Source organism: Lycorma delicatula, chromosome 1 (genome assembly GCF_047948215.1).
Source record: "Lycorma delicatula isolate Av1 chromosome 1, ASM4794821v1, whole genome shotgun sequence".
Lineage (NCBI taxonomy): Eukaryota > Metazoa > Arthropoda > Insecta > Hemiptera > Fulgoridae > Lycorma > Lycorma delicatula.
Genome location: NC_134455.1, coordinates 320,035,304 through 320,053,689, shown reverse-complemented (window position 1 = coordinate 320,053,689; position 18,386 = coordinate 320,035,304).

The window sequence follows — 18,386 nt, the reverse complement described above, 5'->3', positions numbered from 1 at the left end:
TATCATTAATATTAAAGAAGGAATGCCAAAAGGATTGTTTCTAGAAAAGAACTTAGAAAAGCGTGGAAGGCGCAGAAAATGAAAATTGCGGTTGAACAATCAAAAGAACAGCCGGGTACTGGTACTGGAGGTTAGGAGATAAAAAATACAGCCGGGGTCCAGTGGAGAACAGTTAGTTTAAACTGATGTAGTGTGCGATAAAAATGCAACAGTAGTGTTTGGTAAGAACGAGTGAAGAGTGCGTCACTAGTATTCAATTTTGGACAGTGGTTTAAAAATAAGAGATAAGGTAGTTCTTTAATAAACATTGAAATTAATACCTGCAGTAAGTGAACTATGAATTGTAGGCTTTTTATAATTCAATATAAGTTTAGTAATCGGACTATTTCGGTATTTATAAAATTTAAAATCAATTTTGTTTTAATTTGTTAATACGTTTTATAAATATTTATTTCTATTTTTATACATTTGAGAGTAATAAATTGTATTTATATAAAATCTTTACATGTGTAATCTCTCAATATCCTTTTCAAACAACGAACATGTGAAGTTGCATAGAAAGCGTGAACCTGATGAACATCTTAGAGTAATAGTCCAAAAATGATAGATATACCATAATAAATTTCAGTTTTAGTTAAATATGATTTTAATAGAGGTACCGCCTTAACTAACATGCGAGTAGTGTTACGTTCGTCAATGTAGCTGAAGAAAAATACAGATATAGAATAATTGTGATTTGAGTATAATTTCTCATTGAGTTTATTCTTACATGAACCCTTATATGAATCCTTCAAATTAACGTAGAGACAGAAGCTATACAAATTTATCTCACATCGCAGTTATCGCTCACGTTAAAATACTGCAAACTCAGTAAGCAGTATTTTTACGTATTAAATAATTTTTTACACTTATCTCTCAATCTTCATTTACAACGCTTAATTCATTCTATATCAAGGAAGCGAATGAACATTAACTAAAAAATACTTACCTATTAAATATTTACCATTAAAATCTTCAGCTGTTGATCATTTGATTCCATTTGACGTATGCAATAACACAGACTAATCAGTGAAAGCCAATCATACGTTGTTATGTACTTAGTGTATTTTAAAAATATTTATGTTAACGTATATTTGTTATTTGACCCTAATATACTGAATTGAATTAAACTGATTGAATTTTATTAGTTTTTAATTATTAATGCTTTAAGTATTATACGTTGTGACTGTCAAAGAATTACTGTTAGATATTGTGTTGTCTAATATTAACATGTAACAATAATCAACATTATTCTCTGTTTTGTAACAATAAAACAAATAAGATTCGTTAACATTTTATTGAGTAATAAATAGTTATTATTTAACAGTTACTGCTTAGACTTATCAAATTTATTTTTAATAATAAAACCCATTCGTTACGTGGTTTTAATTAGTCATTTGATTATTTCATTTCAGAGTATCACAACATCTATTTTTTCAAGTTTGACCGTTACTTTTCTCTCAAAATTTGTAGTCATTAGTATTCTTCATACTTAAAATTCATCAAACAGGAGTTTCAGGCTCTCATAAGTCTTGTTATATCAATGCATAAAATCTAGTACCACTTACTAAAACACATTTTTAAAGTAAAAAGGTTTAGCTTTCATACTAATTTAAATGAATTAATAAAGAATACTACTTCTCTGATTTATGTTAATAACAAAAATCTTCATTATATTAAAGAAAAAATCTTTAAGTGAAAAGAAATCCTTAAAAGTCGTTATCCTCATTTCTAATATCTCAAATTTGTTTTGTGGAGCACGTTACTACAACCTTCTACTTTCCTATTGATAGGTTAAAATTTGCTTAAAATTATGGAAATTTTTAGAAATCCTTATTTTAAAAATTATAACAAAATCATTTCTTACCACTGCAACTACAGTATAGGTTAACTATAAATTAATTGTATAAACTATGAAAGTGGTTTAATCTACATAATGATATCATTTTACATAAATGAACATTAATATTTCACTAAATTTAAGAAGACACTAAATATTGGTTTTAGATATTAAATATAAACCCATAATTATAAATTTATAAACCCAAATATAAATTTTGTTTTTCTTGAAAAAAACGTTTTTCTGATTATACCTGTACTTTCAAAATTACATAACAGATTTCATTATCTTGTAGTAAGTTATTCATCTGGTTGTTGCGTTTTATTTAGATACTATTATCATGACTATAATAATGTTGAATACTAACTAATGTTAATACTAAGTACTCGTTAATTATCTTAATAAGACATCATGTTCCTGAATAATTGTCTTCCAGGAAGAAAAATAAACGGCTGTGGGTTTCACAAAACTATTTGCATAAGAAAAGTCTATATAATATGATATCTAGTATATCATATTAAAAATTTTGATATGATATCTAATTTTGTTGTTATACTTAAATTGGTTCTTTTTAACCGTTGCTTTTTATACGAGGGTCAATAACTAGACAAATAACTGTACAGAAAAAATTGGTTTATTAAATAAAATGTTTTTGTCTATTTTTCCACGTAATCCCCACCAACATCTCTGCACTTGTGCCATCTTTTTACGAGTCTTCTTATCCCCTGAGCGAAGAATTCATTACCTTGATCTTGAAGCCAGAGGACAGAAAGAACGATAAACTATGTACGACGAATAATGGGAAACACATGGGGACCAAAGGCTACGAAATGGAGACTGATTTTCACAGCAGTACTTCCATTATATTATATGCCACTCCGGCCTGGTTTTCAGTTTTAACATCCAGAAGAACAAGAGTAAATTAAAATCCTTACAAAGAAGAATGAACCTGAAGATTTCATCTTCATGTAGAACTGTTTCAACAGCTACTGCAGGAGATCCTGGCAGGAGTTCCGCCAATACACCTCCTGGCTAGACGAAGAAAACAAGTCTTTGACGGCATGAACAAGAAAGAGGCTTCTGAATTACTAAACCAGGAATGGCAGGAAGAATGAAATATGACACGCACAAGTGCCTGAAAGCGACATTTAATCCTCAGTCTGAGACCATGGCTGGAGAGGAAACACGGGATGGTGGGATACTACATTCTCAGTTTCTCTCCGGCCACGGAGAATTCGGAGATTACCTGAATAGGTTTAGAAAAATAGAATATACAACTGTGTTTATTGCGGAGATGAAGACTCCCTCCAGCATACTTTATTTGAATGTGCCAAATGGGAAGAGCACAGAGAGAGTGCGCGAGTCAGACGTCACTCCAGATAACATACCATTCATGCTTAAAGGACAGCAAGATTGGAATATAGTTGAAAATCTGATCTCCGACATTAGTCTTACAGACTAAAGAAGCAGATTAACAAAGAGTGGATCAGTGACTTGAATGTCGCGATAGAATAAAAAAAAGAGGGAGAGAAAAGACCGGGTCTCAGTCACTGGGTGAAGCCTGGGAACGACATATTCAGTAATCTATCCATATTATACACTCATCTCTGGCATTTGAATTAAAAGTTGTGCTTTAAGCAACCACAGGCTCCGATCACTAACCCACCGGGTTGGTCTAGTGGTGAACTCAACATCGCAAATCAGCTGATTTTGAAGTCGATAGTTCTAAGGCTCAAATCCTAGTAAACGCAGTTACTTTTGTACGGATTTGAATACTAGATAGTTGATCGGTGTTCTTTGGTGGTTGGGTTTCAATTAACAACACGTCTCAGGAATGGTCGACCTGAGACTGTACAAAACTACACTTTATTTACATTCATACGTATCACCCTAATTCATATTCAATATTCATTCCTGTGCGGTTTGAGACAGGCACAGACGTAAATAAAAAAAGTGTACACACCGAGCTCTCGGGTCCCTCCCCGGGACACGGGAACGACATAGTCGGACCAAGACCCCCCCCCCCCACAGTAGTTGGAGGCAGGCGAACGAAGAAGAATCAAAAGATCGAAATCAGTGAGCTGACCTGCCGTGCCGGACGTAATGCCGGTGGGAGGGAATTAGGATTTTTGTACGATCTAGTTGTGCACCTTCCCTTTTGATTGGAATCGATTGGACAAGAAGTGTCCAAAAAAGCCCAAAATCAAAAACATTTGGATTTTGGACTATTTCTTAGCTGCAGTAATGAGCCCTCATTGAGAGTCCAATGATATATCATAAGGGGTACTTATTATCATCGGTTCCAGAGTTTTTAGCCAAATAAAATTATAATTAATGAAATATTTTCATCCTACAAGGGGAAGGCACAGGTATTTTTAAAACGTAGTAGTTTTGAAGTGCATATTAACTGTCATAATAAAATCATATTACATTTGTTTGAGGCTAATATAGCCTCATTCTTTCAAATATACTATTATATAGTATATAATATACTACACAGATATACAAATATACATACAATAATTTACATTCTTCCAAAACAAACTGTATGTTTGTTTTGGAAGAATACGGTTAGAATCGTACATAATTAATTACATAGGAAAAGTGAATGAAGGTCTGTCTACTTTTAGCTGATGCAGAATCTGATATTAATAGTGGTAATATTAGTGTAAAAGAAATTTTCTAAACATTTCTGACGTATTTTTGAATAGTATTTCAATGTAAGCGACATTTCACGTTTTATAGTTAACATTGTTAAAACGTAGTAGACAAACAATTCATATTAACATAAGTCCAATAAATGTACGCGTCTTAATGTTAAGTCTCCGGTTGAATTACGAAAATTGAATTCGATTCTACTGAAATACTCATGGATAACGCCATAAAAAAATACGCCAACAAACCACCAACACTCGAAAATGAATTTTTAGCAGATTCTATTTCTAATTATTCAAAACGAAAAATTAAAATTAATGATAATGATAATTAATTAAGTGAATACTGACCTAAAGAAAAAAATTCTATTATTAGATACAAACGGTAAAAGTTAAATCAAAACTCGTTCAATTATTATTGATAATGATGTATTAGATAAAGCTTTAGAAAATGCTCAGAATGAAATTCACAATGTAAATGAAGAAATTAATAGTTTCTTAGCTGATGAATTATCTGGTCACCAGCGAATTGATATTTTACAAGAAGATGGCGAAGAAATTTGTAAAGAAAAATGTAACAATCGTTTTGTGTGCCCCAATCGCGTATCACCTAAAAAAATGTTAAATAATTTACAACGTGAATTTGTTACGCATGTGTTTTTTGTGTTTTTTTCTGTGTCGATTTCCCCACCCCTTGAAGCCAGATTCGCGACCAAGCATAAGCTCAACTCCAAGAGGTGCCATCGCTCTAAATTACCTCAGAAGAGCACAAGGCCCCGCCCAGGCAGATGGGACTCGGTTACCCTCGCTTGCCATGTCTCAAATGAGGGTATCCCAAAAGGTTCCCTTTACCGGGACTCCGATCTTGACGCCTCGCCGCTAATGAGGAACCCCAAGGAGATCCCCAGGCGGAACTACGGTCTTACATTCTCCCCAAACGGCACTGTAAGAGAGTCACCAACCAATTATCAAAGATGAGACGCCGGAGCCTCCAACTTCCCGGATGAGGCTGTCCCTTGCAGATATCACAGTGTAGCTGTGTACATATTCATGATGCTGGCGTAGGTGGGGCCACCTTACATCCTCGACCTCCGGATGCATGTCACTGGGATGTATATGACACCCAGCGAGGTTCCTGTGTGCAGTCCCTCCTCACGTGGCCGGTCATACTGCAGGCAAAACAATGACCACTTCGGTCTGGACCAAGACAAAAACTTGGTTCTATATCCCACACTCCAATACCGAAAGCAAAGGTCATCTGAGGCGCGTCAAGTCACCCGGCAGGCCACCCAGCCAATGCGGATGCGCCTGTCGGATAGTAATTTCTGCGTAAGAAGAGGTGGCACGGCCAAAGTGACCACCTGTGTTGACCCGTAGGCCGGCCGCATGGACAGAATCTCTACGGACACTGACTCCCCAATGACTTTACGAAGCTCCTTCATGAACTCATTCCTCGTTGTAAGTACGTCTAAGTCCTTGAAAACAACATGAGTCCTCCTGCCACTTTTCCCAGTTAATGCCGCAGTGGTGCCCTCGACCTTCTCCATCCTGTCTCTGCTGAGGTGTTCTGCAACACCACATTCAGCGCGCACCCGGAGATGCAAGTCTTTTCCCTAACCCTGCATTGCGGATGAAACACCCATCTACCCCAGTGACAATGCAACCTTTACGGAGCGGAGGAGGTCCGCATAAAATCTGACCGGAGCGCCCCATAGATCCAGAAAAGCAGACCGGGTGATCTACTACCTCCTGCAACACACGCGGAACTGATCTGCATAAGACCGAAGCCACTTCACGGACAACAACCGCGGTATCAATCACAATAGTGTAGTCCGTCTGGTCACGATCAATGGTACCGCCGCTATATTCTCCAGGAAAATCACGGGCAGAAGACTGTACAGCTAGGACCTGCCCCGCCATCAGCCTTCCAGTACAAGTCAAGTCCCGGATCCACGGGGCCTTGCGATAAATTGACACCTGTCGCTAATGATCGACGCCAGCAGCCTCATCCAAAATCCCTCCCCACACCCCCTCCGACAAATCAGTAATGTCCTGTACTAGGGTTGAGGATTGGTAAACGTCTTCCGGCCAGCCTCTCAAGACAGCCGCTTAATATCCGCGTCCACCACCCACTGTCAATCGCCCGGCGAAGTTCATCAAGCGACCAGGATACGGCACACTCCAAGCCTCCGTATGGAATCTGTGACGCCACATCGCTGATTATATGGTACGTTTCAGTAGCCTTCTCCGTCGTCGTCATATCTTTAAATTAAAAATTTTTGCCAATTTTTTTTCATATACGTGATGAATGGCTTAAAGAGTGAGGAGCAAACATTAGCACCCCATTCCTTTGCGAGGACAAATGAATTTTTTAACCTATTTCATCAGCAGTTCGTTAAAATTCCTTTTGAGACTCCTATGGCAGATGCAACACGTTCTACAACTTTTTTGTGGTTACTAACAAACATTCCAACTTGAGCTTCTTCTGCCATGTAATTAACTTTTAATTACTTTTAAAATTCACATTTACATTCAAGAACCGAGTCTCAAAGAACCCTATAATCGGTATTTTGAGTTTTAAATCCAAATATAGAATAAATAAGAACGGAATGATGAGTCTCTGAATGAATCAGGAACGGTTTTTATAAATAGAGATTTATTGTTTCATTGGAATGTTTAGAATGACACACCATTCGGTTATTATTTTATATCTAATAATATATAAACTTAAGATTAAATAAGTAACTAAAAAACACAAGACTTCAATTTGTTCATTCAGTTTTTAAATTAGTTGTAGAAGATTTTTTAATCGTTAAATCTGTTTAAGAAGTTAGATAAACATTATCATTACATTGATTGGAATAAACAATAATCGTACCGTATACACACCGTCTTTAATCGCGTAGTATTATAAACCCATACTCGTTAGGGAGCAAGATATACAGCAGTGCTGTTCATCAGATCTGTACCAATTCGGCTTGGGCAAGCTATAGCAAATACGATAATTTATCTGGTTCTGAAAAAATTACATTAGTTGTTTTACTTTGTGCACCTTCTGGTAAAACTGCCTTTTCAATAAATGTAGTAACATTACATACCGCTTTTGCTCTGCCCGTAGTACAGTATGGTGGCCAAATGCCTGATTTACCTACTGATTTAACAAAAAATATTAGAGAAAAATTGTTTCATTTAAAATTAATAATTATAGATGAGGTTTCAATGGTAGGCAGTACACTTTTAAGTCGTATAAATACCTCATTGCGATAAATACGAGGAATAAATAAACATTTTGGTGATTTATAAATTATTGTATTTTGTGACTTGAATCAGTTACCACCTGTAATCGTTTCGCCTATTTATAAGAAATCAAAAATTAATGAAATGATTAGACTGTTTGATAAATCCTTTATGAGAAAATTTTCAATTTTTTGAACTGACGCAAATTACAACCAAAAAGGATGAAAACCTGTTTACTGAAGCTTTAAATAACTTAGCTGTAGACCAAATGACTTCAAATGATATAGAACTACTTAACTCTACAGGTTCAAGAATTAGATGTTCCTGAAAGAGCAATAAGTTTATTTGCGGAAAATGTTAATGTCGATAATTACAACCACCTAAAAGTAAAAATGCAAATTGGCACAGAATACATTTCTAAGGCAAAGGTCACGATTTTAGATAAAGTAGCAGATACAACTAGAAATCGTGTAATAGAATCATTAAAAAAAAAAAGTATGATTGAGAAAAACGGTTTACTCTTTAAAGTAAGATTGAAATTAAATATTGAATACACGAGAACTAGTAATATTGCTATCGAAGACGGGCTTGTCAACAGAGCCTTTATTTAGGATATTACTTGAAATGATGAATTAGGGTGATATGTATGAATGTAAATAAAGTGTAGTTTTGTACAGTCTCAGGTTGACCATTCCTGAGACGTGTTGTTAATTGAAACCCAACCACCAAAGAACACCGATCAACTATCTAGTATTCAAATCCGTACAAAAGTAACTGCCTTTACTAGGATTTGAACCTTAGAACTCTCGACTTCAAAATCAGCTGATTTGCGATGTTGAGTTCACCACTAGACCAACCCGGTGGGTTAGTGAACGAAGCCTGTGGTTGCTTAAAGCACAACTTTTAATTCAAATGCCAGAGATGAGTGTATAATATGGATAGATTTTTCATCCAGCGTTGTCTGTAGCATAAAAGCCAAGGTCAGACTCACAAAGAAGTATGCGTAGATTTTAATAGATCAAAGAGAATTTCACTGCCCGTGCTACATGTGGCGCTATGTAGTGTTATTAGGATATCTGGGTTATACATTTTAGGTACATTTAAACCAGCAAAATTAGTTAAGTCAGATGAACCAGTTTTGATTACGAACCGAAAAATCATTGACAATTTAAAAGTTGTTAATGGAATTACGGTTACATCAAAATATGAACTCATTATTTGCGAAGTTGAAATTATAATATAAGCGATTTTAAAATTTGCGGATACACCATCAAAATCCATTGACAAATATGAAATTCCTGATTTTGTTGATATATTTTGATTCAACGTACATTCGTTCTTCAAGAGGTGTTATTTGTTTTGCAAGAAAAGAAATTTTTGTGTTATATCTGGATCATACACTTGAATTACAAGAAAATCAAAATAAAACAAGAGTATTATGTAGCATTTTTAGCGTTAAAATAGAAAATTATTGATTATCAGTGGTTATAAATTTCCATGAACAACTAAACTTTGAGAAACATTTTTCAAAATATTTATGAGAAAACATATGAAAATTAAAAAAAATTAATAGTTTATTGGTGAGTTAAATTTTTTTATGAAATTTTAAAGAAAATTTGACGTAATTAACATTTTTAACAATTGTAATTTAACATCCTTGCTGCCAACTAACTGAGGTACCTACTACAGATTTAAGTACGCAAATACATGCTATATTTTCGACAAGTGCCTTGTATTTTATATTTTCGACAGTTCTAAAGTCTCACTCTACTGATTTCCAACAAAACAAAAAACTGATGGAGCTTTAAGTGAAAATTTCTTAGTAGTGAAAAAAGAAGGGATAGATCATGTCTGTTCAGTTTGTTATCGTTATGTTTATTTGGAATACATGAATTACATAAATCCATTAGAATGTTATGTTTATGTTATATATCTACATGTTATGTTAGTCGATATGATGATATTTTTTACAAAAATTGGTTATATTTTGAACACCCTCATAGAATTAATCTTTTATTCGAATATGCTAGTGAATAGAATTAATAAATAATACTGCGAACATTAAAACTTGGGGAAATGAAACGCATACAAAAGCGATTGCAACTGCAGCATTAACAGATATTTATATTTATGAAGAAATAAAGTGTTATAAAGTCAGAATAAATATAAAAGACAAAATCCTACAAACATACTCATTTTAAACACAGTAAAAACATGTTAAAAATGTAAACTAAAAATTTTGTAACCTTTTCCAGTTTTGTTTTTGTTTTCATTGAATTTAATGAAAAAAAAAAACAAAACAAAAATATGTGTATTTATAATGATGATGAAATATGGTATCCATGAATAGGGTAACTCTTACTTTGTTCTCCATTTCTCCTATATAAATACATAATTTTTTTTATTTATTTGTTTTAGTCATCTTGATGATAAATATCGCTATAAAATTTATTAACCTTCTCATGTTTTAATTTTGTTGATGGTTACATCATAACAATTAAAAAAAAAACATGAAATATATATCAGTTACATTTGTTTAAGAAGTAATAAAGAGACTTTTACTCTATCCCAATATTTCAGGTAAGATTGTTAATTAATAATTGTATAAATATTTGATATTAATAAAAATTAATATTTTAGTAATTGTGTAATGGTCCACTTTATTAAAGAATTGGAGTATCTTATCTTTTTTTCAATGAAATAAGTTTAAATAAAATGATGGCAGGCCTTCGTTATTGATGTTCAAGTGGTTTCCGGCTCCAGACCGACCCAGCAAAGCCACCAAGATAAAATGATGTACTATTCAAATAATATGTGTTATTAGAGCCATAGAGACACTATGTGGGTTTCGGTCGCTGCGACAACTGTTACTGTCACATAGAGGGTGTTTGGAGCCTTGCATGTGCCACCAACCTTAAGGGTTTAGGACTTCCGGCGCCGGTCCTATCAGGAGTTACTATAAGAGTGCGCCCGGGATAATCGATAAATGTCACAAGCTAGCAGCAAATGACGTACAGACGTCAACTCCCTATCAGGTCGTTCTGTTGATGGCATTTCTCGGAGACATTCTCGGACGGGGATTAGTTAGTGCAGCGTTTCTCAACCTTTCAGTATTTGCGACCCAATTTTCAAACATAACTTTGGTCGTACCCCCTCTTATACAGTAACAATGTATACAATAATAATGTATTTTGAGTACTTTGACCCTACGACCATAATTATAAACCTTAAAATTAACATGAATAAGTAAATTCAGTAATATTTGGCAACACCGATCCACTGCATTGACAAAACCAGAATCGATCCCTATATTTCTCTGTCTTACATCCACCATAACGAACAGTCTAGAAATCTGCGCGACAGCCTGCGCAAACGTGTATAATTGCTGCACCTCGTTCAATTCCAGCCAGTCACAGTAGAGTCGATCCTTTTATCGCTATCGAATCTATCGTGAATGTGTATGTTGTAATTTGCGTGTTAATTGCAATTCAGGATATTAAATATTCACGGCAGTAGATTTATACAGAATCATGGATAAATTTTTAAGTGGACGCAGGCGAGTATTAGACGATATTGAAGCATTTACAAGTGCAAAGACGAGCATGGTTCCGAAAATAAAATCAAGAAAATATTCTGAAGTGTACTTAAATTTTGGGTTTACCAGTACTGAAGTAAATGAAGAAAGGTCGCTGTATATTATTTGCCCAAAACGTTTGGCAGCAGACAGCATGAAACCTAATAAACTTAAACGACGTTTGGAAACGCTTCATAGTGTATACGTTAACAAACCCCGACAATTCTTTGAAGTAAAATTAAAATCATATGAAAAGCAAACATTAAAAAAAAAACATAATGAAAAAGCTTTACTTGCCCCTTCCAAAGTTTCATATAAAATAGCAAAACGTAAAAAGCCTCACACATTTGGTGTGATTGGTAAGCTCTTCTTATTTTCCCAGCTGCAAATCAGATTATGTTTGGAGATAATTTTCCCAAACAATTGCAGTCTATACCTCGATTAATAAAGCTGTAGCCCGTCGAATTGGTGATATAGCTGAAGATGCACAGTATCAGCTTTTCACAATATAACTTATTGTGATATAATTTAACTGTTATTAATCTTCTTATGTTATAATTAAAAAAAAGATTTGATTTTTTTTGGCGGGCAGTTAATGTTAAGATTCACTTTCTTTTTTTATTTTCTTTATTCAATGGAAATAAACAACTTTCACGTTCCTCTTATTCACTAAATAAAGATATTATGCTGGATTATTAGGCCAGCTGATGTTACATGTTATTCTAATTAATTTATTATCCAAACTCCCAAAACAATAAAATTGTTAAGGTTTCGGCGAGAGTTTGCCGTCAATTGAAAACATCAAAAATCGAAAATCAAATTCAACAATTTATTAATTTATAGTTCTTCAAAAAGAAATTGGCCGAAAAAAAGTATAGATATGTATGAAAGGCGAGAAAATTTTTTCGTCAAATTTTGAAACCTATTGTCGTAATAGGTTGCATTGTCTAATGAACCGTAAACACCTAATTCAATTTCTTTAGAAGAGATGCGTCTTACCATTTCAGTATTTAATATTTCACACATGTAACAAGTTGCCAGAAGACATAACATATCTATTGGTAGTTTATCGATGTAATTGCACAATTCGAGAAAATTCTTTTCTCATATCGACTAATTTCTCTCTTATAAAATTTTATTTAGTACGCAAAGCTCTTACAAAAATATAAAATTTTGGGTTAGGATGGATTGGTTGATAAGGTTGACAAATTGACAAATTTTTCAATCATTTCCTTTAAAGGTAATGTGGTAAATGGAACGTTATACCTTTGACTTTTGGAATCATGCGTTTTCAAGGCAACGTTTTTTTGACAATGGTTGCAATCGCCAAAGAGCATGAAATGCTTTTCCTCTTTGGATTAGAATTTTTTCATATTCATTCAAAGTTGATGGTATTGATTCTTCTGGTATGGGCTTTACAGTAAGGTTATTTAGTGCGCATATTGAAGGTACTTCATTTTTGCGGAAAAGTTTTAAACAATAGTCAAAAATATAGTTCGGAACAACTGTAGATTTTCATTTAGATCTACACTTGATTTTCATTAGCCGTCAATTTTTTTACACATTCAGAAACATCATTTTTTTGGCATTTTAAGTGCTTCAAAAAATCTAACCATAATTTTTTATTTAGAGGTTTTCTTAGCTTATAACTTTACGTTATAATTATGCTTTATAATTATTTTATTTTAAGAATGTGTTTTAGTTTAGCCTTATATCAATAAATTGATTTTTATAACTTTACGTTATAATTATGCTTTATAATTATTTTATTTTAAGAATGTGTTTTAGTTTAGCCTTATATCAATAAATTGATTTTTATAATTATAATCAAGTTTTTACTTGAAAAAATATGAATTGGGGACGTGTAGTATGTACAATATCAACCTTATAAAGACCTAATTAAATTATATTAAATATTAATCATTGTTAATATTTACTTATTTATTCAAAGGTAAAAATTTCAATTGATAGGTTATGTTGCACTGAAGCTATTATTAAAAAGTATTTTTGATTTGTGTTAATATTGTTAAGAATGAGAGCATCAGAAATATAATTAAAATTGCCTATGAAACTAATACTACGTAGCTCAAGTTGAAATACTATGATCAAGATTAAAAGATATTACCAAATGCAATGAAAATAATTAACCTATTGGACAACATATCAAGGCTAGCCAATATTTATTCATTTGTTAATAATACGATTCTTCTTATTTTCATGAAAAAACAACTTCAAAATTCTCATCAAATAAAGCACGATCTTCATGAATGAAAATCTTTTTTTCATTTTTTAAAAAAAATATGACTTTTCACGAAACAAATATATATTCCAAATATGAGCTAAATCGAACCATAAATACAATTTTTCGAAATATGACGACTTCAGCACCACCAAATAGTTATATTGTAGAAAAAAATTTTACCAATTTATTTCTGTTTTATTTATTCCTTTTTTAATAAAACTAGTATATTCTCTTTTAAACTATCTTTTAAATTTTATTATTTCATGTATACGCTACCTAGTATTATCAAGTATTGCTATCTAGCGACGGGTTAGGAAAAAACTCAGTTTTTGAAGAACAAAAATTTCACATTTTCAAATTAAAAAACGTGAGATTACAAAGGTAAATATTACATATTTATTAAAAAAAAAAAAAAACTTATATTCATTAAGAACATCTTTCTGCGATGATATGTAGCTATATTTCATAAAAATTATTATTTTTTTTTTCATTTTAAACAATATTTAATATTTTTAAATGCCGATTTGCGAGTTTGTCAGAGTAAATAAGTATTCGGTGTTTCCGCCGTCGGACAAACTCTCCCGGAGTCATTCTACCGAATGACTTGATATTGTTCACAATTTGTCTTTGTTAATAATCAGTACACAAAACATCCCTATCTACATCAAATTGTTAAACATATAATATCTAAACATATAAATCTAAACTGAAATAATGTGAAATAATATAAATAAATGTATTTATATTATTTAATAAAAATATTATTTATAAGTTAATAAAAATTATACGATATCTAAAGGGAACAAGAAGTGTATTAATTGAACTTTGAATCACCGGCAATTAATAATGTAGGATAGTGTAACAAAACTTAGGTATTGCACTGAGGCTGAGATTATCTTACATTACATTTTGGCTCTCTGAACCGGATTTGAACCAACAACCTATGGAATACTGGAGATATCAAACTTTCACTTTGAAAAGTTACGTGACAAATTGCTTTCAATTCAGCTAATGAGGCAACAGGTGCTCATAAAGATGCTCATTTCATTGCCTATTTTTCAATTTTATGACGGTATGTCAGCAGTAGAAATACTTTTCTGCAAACCAATAGAACTAAAAGCTACAGAACTCGCATTATTTGCTATCTTAAATAATTTTATTAACGAGGCAGAGTGGAAAACTTGCGTGTGCATATGTACCGATTTTGCTCGATCGATCTCTGGAAGATTACGAAGTATAAGTATACAAGCACTTGAGAAACAAATATCTCCACAGTCTATCTGGACCATATTGCATGATCCACAGAGAAGCTCTGGCTTCCAAAGAAATTAGTCCTAGTCGGAATATTGTGTTAACGATGGTTGTAACCATAGTAAATTATATAAAAATGACACTCCTAAAATCAAGAATCTTTTTTGCACTTTGTAAAGAGATGAGCGCAGTACATTCAGCGTTACTATTTTATTGCGAGGCAAGATGGTTATCACGTAGGAAATTTTTGTTACGTGTTTATGAAATAAGAGATTAAATTGTCATTTTTCTAGAAGAGGAAAACTGACCGGAAGCCAAAAACATTCGAGATGGTTTACTTGTGGTAGAATCGAACTACTTGGTCGGCATATTCGAGAAATTAAACATCTTGAATCTTCAACTCCAAGGAGTAAATGCCCATATGTTAGATACGACTGATAAAGTTAATACTTTTTGTAAAAAATTGGGATTGTGGGGCAGAAATTTAAAGCCAAAATACCTAGAAATATTTGAAAATGTGGATGAATATGTTTCAACTTACAAGGCTGAAGAACAAGTAAAAGTAGTTTTTGTGACTATTGAAAATCATTTGGCCATGCTAGCAAAGAATTTAAAAAAGTATTTGCCTACAGCTTGGAAGCAAGCTTCGAGTGGGGGTTAAGGATCAGTTTCAAAATATTCCCTAAGGGCTCTCAACTACCGAAGAAAACCTCTTCATAGATTTCACGGTAAGTGGCGAAATCAAAAGACAATTTAGTAACAAATCACTTTTTAAATTTTGGGCAGGGGTGAATGATGAGCCACCGAATTTTCTGCGATAGCTGCTTTGAAGACAAAATACAGATCTCAACTAAATATAGTAAAAGAACTCGAGTGTCTATATCTAATATTAAACCTTCCTTCATAAAATTTTGCAAGGCAGGCCCATGGGAGTAGCTAACAATTCTTAAACTATATTATTTATTATGTCAGTGTATGTTGTTTTGCTTTCCTTTCCGTAAATTAAAACATTTTTTAATATTTTCCTTTCGGTATACTAGTGTCCCCTATTTAGTGTTATCACGCTCTCGTGTAGAGGGGGGCCACTCCGCAGGTTGAGAGGCGCGCCATCTTTTTCTGTCTTGTTTATCTATCTTCTTCCTTTTCATTTTTCCAACTGATGTATAAAGAAATAAAAAAAAGTTAACTTTTGAACATTAGATCACGTGTAGAATGAATTATCAAACATAATAAAATATTGCTATTCAATAGTTCCGTAAAATTCTGGTGATTTGATTGGTGGCAATTGAATAGAATTAGGTAATGTGAGAGATGTAATTACACACATACTTAGGTTACAGGAAAATAATGATCGGATGTCTTTAATCTACATTCTAAAGATACATAAGTTTAAGGATATCTTATCTAAAAAATTATCCGAAACCAGTCATCAGCGTCGTTTTCAACAGAATATTTTAGTTGAATTATATAATTTTTGAGAATACTCTTACAAATTCCTTAATTTAATTTTTAACTAATAGCTGTCAATATGAGGCTCACAGCTGCTAAGAAATGTTTGTATCCATTAACAAATCGTTAAATCATGAACAATTTAACAACCGTACTATATATTTAATATAGATAAATCTGATTGTATATTTTGTAAATTATTAGTCATGTTTACACTAATACATAGTAATTACTTGAAGAAAGTTTTAGTAATCAATTATGCTATGAAATAATATTAAATTGTTACGTGTTGGGATGACTTTTACGGATGCGTTGAATTTGACTTACTATTATTATAATTACTTCAAAATTAAAATCACAAACAGTACTTTTATCACATTTTAAACACTAAGAACCAATTGTCATGTACAATTCTTACCTCATCTTGAGGATTATATTATAATTTTACATTTTAATAATTTTATACTTATTTAAACATTATAATAAATTTAGTTTTTCATTTTAATTTAGGTTAGTAGCTTAACGTTTAATCGTTTAATATTTTTACAATCCTGAGACAGAACAATACTTTTAAATAATTGGCTTGAAGAAAAAAAGCGTGTCCAATTTGTTTTTCAAGATTATTTACATAAGAAAGAAGTTCACATAATATTATGATTGAACGAGAGCAGAATTTAAATTGTTCAGTCAATTGATGTAAAGTGTAAAGGATGTACTTTAGAGATAAAAAAATGTCAGTAAACTTAATTTCCTTCTGCTAAGAATTGATTTAAAGAAATTGTTTTTTAATATTTTTTCTACTTGTTTACGAAGAACAGAATTGAGAAGGAGCAGAGTTACTGCTAAACAAATAATAATAAAACGCAGATCGCTTTTTTGATATTAATTTTTGAAACTGCTTATTTACAGAAAAACAGTTAATATCTTTATTTGCAACATTCATTCTGATTTATTAAATCTAAAAACATCAAATAAATTTAATTAAAAAAGGAGTGTTTTACAATTTACTTTATACTGATAAAATATTGTTTTCTAGTTTAAATCCAGTTAAAATTGAGTTTTTAATGTCATTAGAAAAACTGACTGATTTTATTTTGGTTCAGTAAAGTAAATATTTCAACAAAAAAAGCGCGCACACACACACACACACACACACACACACACACACACACACACAGACACACACACACACACACACACACACACACACACATACACACACACATGAGAGAGAGAGATTGAGAGAGAGAGAGAGAGAGAGAGAGAGAGAGAGAGAGATAGAGAAAGAGTGTGTGTGTGTGTGTGAGAGAGCAATGTTTGGGAAAAATCATTAAGATGATGCTTATCTAGAGAATTAGTTGAATCTGCTAGATGAATACATAGCAAACATCTACTTACTATGATTTTAAAATATTAAAATCTTTTTTGAGTATGAGTTTTTAAAAGCACACTTTATTTAATAAAATTTAATTACATCCAGTTTTAATTATTTCCTAGTGAAAATAACATAATGGAATGAATAAATTAAGTAATAGTCTTAAGTTGAGTACAAAATAAATATGTAAAATATTTTATTATATCACATACTGTAAATTTACACTGGACTGTTTAATTATACAACCTGGTACTCAAATAGATCGGAAATAAAAATATCTCTTCAGATAGAAATGATAAAGAAAGTAAAATTTTAAAAATGAAAAATAAATATTAAAGTTAAGTTTATTTTATATTAAAGATTTGCTGTTGCATCTTCAAAAATCGTTATTTAATTAATCCACCATGATAGTAAATAATGGATAACGAGTCGTTTACTACCGTAAAAAAAATATGTTCGTAATAAAAAGTGAAAAAATTTAAAAATAATTTATTTTCTGGATCTGATCAATGTTCTCGTAATTGTAGAAGTAACAATTTAAGGCGATGGCTGAAAGATTGGTTGTTATACAATTTCTCAAGAGTTTTTATGTGGCTAGGGATGGTTGTTAGTTTAATAATAAAGGGTCAGCTAAAGTCAGATGATTGAAGTTTTGAGATCAAAGAGAGATTTTATTATGTTAGCTTTAAGCTCGTTATTGTTTTATTATATTATTTTTCTATGAT